At 42.3% G+C, this 5,943-nt stretch overlaps 1 pseudogene across 1 annotated transcript in view; it reads right to left on the reverse strand.

Moving 5' to 3' along the window:
• The window catches only part of LOC101305067, a 9,784-nt pseudogene extending 7,013 nt beyond the window's left edge, over positions 1–2,771 (reverse strand). The window contains exon 1 of the transcript XR_184563.1: positions 1,865–2,771. The product of XR_184563.1 is annotated as an uncharacterized LOC101305067 (transcript). The remainder of the gene's footprint in view (positions 1–1,864) is intronic.
• Between the last annotated feature and the right edge of the window lie 3,172 nt (positions 2,772–5,943).

A 5,943-nucleotide genomic window follows, 5' to 3' on the forward strand; every position in this document is an offset into this window, starting at 1 on the left:
ATATTCCACATTTAAAACCCCTAAAAATCTCCTAACCGGCGGCGGCGCCGCCGGCGGCTCCGCCGGCAGCGGCGGCCGGAGGCTAAATCCGGCGACCTCCAAAACCTATGAAATTTTGACAGAATAATCTCCTCATCATGCTCTACAACTTTCATGACCAACACATCACCCAATTCCAAGCCTAACTAGGCTAATCGAACGAAAACAACTTAAAAGCCTAGAAATTTCAACTCCACATTTCTCCTTACCTAGCTCAAGAGGGAGGGAGCTGCTTGGAGGGGTTGTTGCATGGGAGGAGGGCTACAAAACCGTACCAAGCTTGCCCGGATTGGTGGCCGGAGGAGGAAGTTCCGGCGAAGTGAAGCTTTGGACAGTCGGACCTTTCGGGTGGCACCGCTCTCTCACGGCGGAGCTAGGGCTTCTCTCACCGGTCCAGGGAGGTTGCTGGGTTGGAGGTCGACCGAACGGGACCGGTGCGGCGGCGGTTGGTGGCCGGACAGCGGCGGGAGGACGGCCGGAAAACCGGGCAGCGGGAGGCTCGGGTGCGGGAGGGGTGAGGAGAGAAAATCGGGAGGAAAAAAGGAGTGGGTTTGGGCCTCACACCCCAAACCGGTCCAACCTATATCAACCCAAATTCCAAAAATAAAAACACCCCGAAAAAATAATACCCGAATAAAAATTACCTTTTACTAGCTAAAATTTACCATTTTTACCGTCGTCGTATTTCCCTCATACTAATAATCCTCCGCACATAATCGTCCCCGAAACCCCTCTAGGGACCAATTAAACTGTTTACTCAATGATTGAGACGGTAAAATTCTTATTATAATCACGCTAGTAAATAAGGTAAAAATATAAGGGTCGGGATGTGACAACTACACCCTTCCATAGATTTTACGACTTAAATCCAACGGCTGGATTCTACCTTATTAATCTGCCACAATTACTAAACTTTAAAAATTCCCAAATCTATCCAAAACTCCTCCAAAAATTCTAAAATTCACATCAATAACTCCCATTAATATAACCAATCAAAAACCATGAAAATCCCCTAAATAGCGGCAGCGGTGGCCCGAGGCCGACTCCGGCGACCTCCAATACCTACCAAATTTTGACAGCAGCTTCCTTTCAACTCCCTCTACAACTTTCTTAACTAGCACAACACCCAATTCCAAGCCTAACTATGCCAATCGAACGAAAACATCCTAGAAAACCCTAGAGCTTCAACACAAAATATCTCCTTAATTACCTAGCTCAAGAGAGAGTGAGACCTTGGGAGGGGTTGCTGCACGGGAGGAGAGCTTTCTTTTAAGCTAAGCAGCTCCGGCTATGGCGGCCGGAGAAGAGAGTTCCGGCGACGGAACCACCACGGCAGTCGGACCTGTTGGGGGAGAGAACTCCTTCACGGCGGAGCTAGGGCGGCTCTCACCGGCCTAGAATGGAAGCTGGGTCGGAGGCCGACCATTTGGGACCGGAGCGGCGGCCTACGGTGGCCGGACGGCGGCGAACTAAGCGGGGGAAAATCCGGCACAGAAGAGGACTCGGGGGAGGGAAATCGGGAGAGAAGAGAGAGAAGTGAGGGGAGTGATGTGGGCTTTTCCAACCGGTCCAACACCTTATGCAAACCCAACTCCATAAATTTACACCCCAAAATAATACCCTAATAAAAATTACTTTTTACTAGCTAAAATTTACCATTTTTACCGTCGACACATTTTTCTCCTACGAATAATTCTCCGAAATAATCATCCCCCAAAACCCCGCTAGGGACCATTTAAACTATAAACTTATTTACGAAGACGGTAAAACTCTTATTATTACTAAGATAATAAATAAGGTAAAAATTTAAGGGTCGGGATGTGACACATAGGCTTCTTAAAAGAATGATGACCAATAGTGCAAGGGATAGAAAAGCTACCAGGATCCTTCACTTTTGGAGGAAGCTTCCGTTGTAACACCACACTCACTTCTTCAGATAGCATAACATTTTCATGCTCCTCAAACTTTCTTTTATTCGTGCATAACTCCTTCAAGAACTTTGCATACGCAGGAATTTGACTAATTGCATCAAGAAGAGGAATGGTAATATGCACCTTTTTGAACATATCTAGAATATCCATCTTATGCTTGTCATTCTTCTTCTTCTTTAAACATTGAGGATATGGGATAGGAGGCATGTACATATTCGCTGGAGTAGACTTTTCAGATGTATTTGGAGCAGTAGGAATTACTTTTTCTTGAACAGACCCTTCTGGGAGTGAAACAACACTGTGATCCTGAGGTGTGTAAGCTTCAAGTTCTTCTTCTTGCACGTTTTCCTCATTGCTGCCCACCTTATTATCAATCACTCTTCCACTCCTCAAGGTGGTAACCGAATTTATATGCTTATGGCTACCTGGATTGATATCGGTTTGACTCGGAAATTTCCCATGTTCTCTTTCACTTAACCTCGCAGCTAGTTGCCTCATTTGTGTTTCAAGCTTTGAAATAGAAGCTCCTTGGCTGTTCACTTTGCTTGCAAGAGTATCCACTGTGTTAGACAAGTACTGAGAGTGTTGTTCCTGGCTAGCCATGAATGCTTTCAATGTTTCTTCAAGTGAGGATTTTGGGAGTTTGGCTCGTGCTCCTTGATATAATCTATGTGAAGGTCCAGCACCTTGATAACCTTGATTGTTCCTCCAAGAATTATTTGGAGGGTTTTTCCATCCCGAATATTGATCACTCCTCGGCCTTGCATTAAAATCATTCACTTGTTGCACTTCTTCTAGCATTGAATTTGAGGGACATTCATCAGTGTCATGGGTGAAACTTGAACATAGAGCACACGTCTCCTTCACCTTGCTCAAAAGTTGAGTAAGCCCTTGTAGTTGCCTCCTCAGAGCTGCAACTTCTTCCTCTAGACCTCCTTGTGCTTTTACCCCCTCTTTTTGCTATTGGAGCTTGCATTCTACCCCTTGGATTGTAATCCCAATGCTAAGAATTTTCACATATGCTTTCAAATGCTTCAATGGCCTATTCTGCTGTTTTCTCCATTAAACTCCCACCCACTGTTGCATCAACCATTGCTCTAGATTGGGGTGTAAGTCCTCTGTAAAAGTAGTTAATTTTCTGCCAAGGTTCAAAGCCATGATGAGGACATTGCAAAAACAAATCCTTGTAACACTCCCATGCATCATGAAAGGGTTCGTCAACTTCTTGAGCAAAGGACATAATCTCAAAGATTAATGCATTCGTCTTGCGAGCTGGATAAAACTTGCTAAGAAACTTTTTAGACAATTCCGCCCAAGTGGTGATGGAGCCTTGCGCAAGAGAGTCGAGCCAACTTTGTGCTTTATCTTTCAAAGAAAACGGGAACATGCAAAGTCGAATCTGCTCCTTGGTGACTCCTTGATAATTGAATGTGGAACATATAATAAAGAAGCCTTTGAGATGGTTATAGGGATTCTCATTCTCCTTCCCACAGAATATAGGCAGAAGTTGGATTGTTGCTGGACGTATCTCAAATTGCTGCGCAATAGGTGCCAAAACAATACAAGAAGGCGCATCATAGGTTGTTGGTGCAATATACTCACGCAACTTCTTTGGTGGATCATTGTTTACCGACGCATGATCACCCATTGTGGATTGAAGTGATTGAACAACAGGTTTCTTCTTCTGCTGATTGCGTTGTCGAAAAGTCCTCTCAGGTTCAAGATCAAAACACTACCAGAAGAAAGGTTTTAGCCGACGAAAATAAAAAAACCAGGCCGACGAATTATTTTTTTGTCGGGTAAAGTCCACTTTAGCCGACGAAATAATTTCCCTTCATCGGCTAATTTAAAATTTTCGGCGGCTATGGTCAACTTTAGCCGATGAAATTAAAATTTCGTCGTCTGAATAATTTTTTTCGTCGGCTATAGTCTGTAAACTTTAGCCGAAGAAATTTTTAAAAGTTTAGCCAACGAAACATATAATTTCGTCGGCTAAAGTGCCTTATATTTGCAGATCTGGACAACAATTCATCAGGGAAAAAAAACTATACGTAGAACCTTCAAACGCAAAAAAGTCGTGAAATAAGATATGACCAGAATGATGAAATACGTCTACAGTTGAAAAATCACGGTATTCCGGTAAAGTCTCGGTGCCGATAGTTGCGGTCAATGCAATTTACCCTTATTATTCGTTATGCTGCAGATTTGGTTTTTGGTGTCTGATTGATTATTGTGATACATTTCCGGAAGCGTAATGGCCCTACGAGTCAAACTCATGGCTAATGCTATGATGTATGGGCATTTTTGGCCATCCGAGTCCGTTTAGGGCTTCAAAATATAGTTTTCTTATTTCCGATTAGAGTTGACCATTTCGATCGAGCCCTTAACGTTGTCGAATCTAGTTGAATTTTTTGCCATAGACATATTTCGTCATAATGATCATATATGACAATCGAATTTTGGTTTGTGAATTTTAGTCATCGGAATCACGTGTATTACCGTTATTATTCCCTATGGGGAACCCTATCGTCGGAAGGTAAATGTCTCAAAATTTTTATATGGGCAGTTGCGTCTCATCTACGTGAGAGTTTTTCGTGTGGAAGGTTTGACCAAACTACGTAATATAGAAAGAGATATGAGCGTTTTCGTGTAATAAGTGACGTTGGATTAGAGTTGACCGTTTCGATCGAGCCCTTAACGTTGTCGGATCCAGTTGCATTTTTTACCATAGACATCTTTCGTCATAATGATCATATCTGACGGTCGAATTTTGGTTTGTGAATTTTAGTCATCGGAATCACAATGTGTCTACTAATGTTGTATAACTTCTTTAGTAGGTTATACAACTTTGTGAACCAACTCTACATAGGAAGCAAAATTATCAAAAATCTCGTGAAATAAGATGTGTTCAGAATGGTGAAATACGGCTATGCTTCAAAATTCACGTAAATTGGGTAAAGTCTCGGTGCCGATAGTAGCGGTCAACCCTATTTACCGTTATTATTCCCTATGGGAGCCCTATCGTCGGAAGGTAAATGTCTCAAAATTTTTATATAGGCGGTTGCGTCTCATCTACGTGAAAGTTTTTCGTGTGGAAGGTTTGACCAAACTACGTAATATAGAAGGAGATATGAGCGTTTTCGTGAATTTATAGACTTTAGCCGATGAGATATTAAAAAAGTCGTCGGCTAAAGTCAAAAATTTTAGGCGGTAATTTTCAAAGGTCTTTAGTCGACGAAAATATATGATTTCGTCGGCTAAAGTCGAAAAATTTTCAAAATTTTCAACCAAATTTTTTTGGCGGTCAACCAAAATTTTCAAAAGAGTTTAGCCGACGAAAATAAAGAATTTCGTCAGGTAAAGTTCTTTATATAGGAGTTATACCGGAGGTGGATGGTAAGAAGTCTGTTTCGTCTGCCGAATTTTCTTCTCGGCCAAGCTCCGCCGTCAAGCCACCGGAGACCGCCACACTTGTCCCAAAAGCTTCGCCGTCGTCTCTACTTCATTGCTGGACAAGTGGTGCATCGAGTGGCGCCGCCGTGAGAATTAAATCGAGCTCCAAAACTCCGCCGGTTCGAATTCGGTGTCGATCGAATTTCTCCTTCCTCAGGTCACTATTTGGTGAGTTCTATATATGGATAAGTTGAGTTTGATTAGTACTACATTCCTAGAATTTGGTAGCTCGATTCGGTGTGTGTGAGGAGAATCGAAGGTTTGAAGTTTTTAGGGTTTAAAATTGGGGATTTTTATATTTTGATTCAATTGACCTGTTTAGGCTTAGAATTGGGCTTCGACTTCTTCTAGAAAGTTGTTCGAAATGTTGAGAGGAATATTCTATCAAATTTTGGTGGTGATTGGAGGTGGCCGGAAGTTTCTGTAGTTTTTTTTTCAAAAACCAGCAACTTTAGCCGACGATATTTAAATACTATATTCGTCGGCTATAGTATTTTTAATTTTTTTATTAAGGTTTTAG

This window comes from Fragaria vesca, linkage group LG4 (assembly GCF_000184155.1).
Source record: "Fragaria vesca subsp. vesca linkage group LG4, FraVesHawaii_1.0, whole genome shotgun sequence".
NCBI classification, from domain to species: domain Eukaryota; kingdom Viridiplantae; phylum Streptophyta; class Magnoliopsida; order Rosales; family Rosaceae; genus Fragaria; species Fragaria vesca.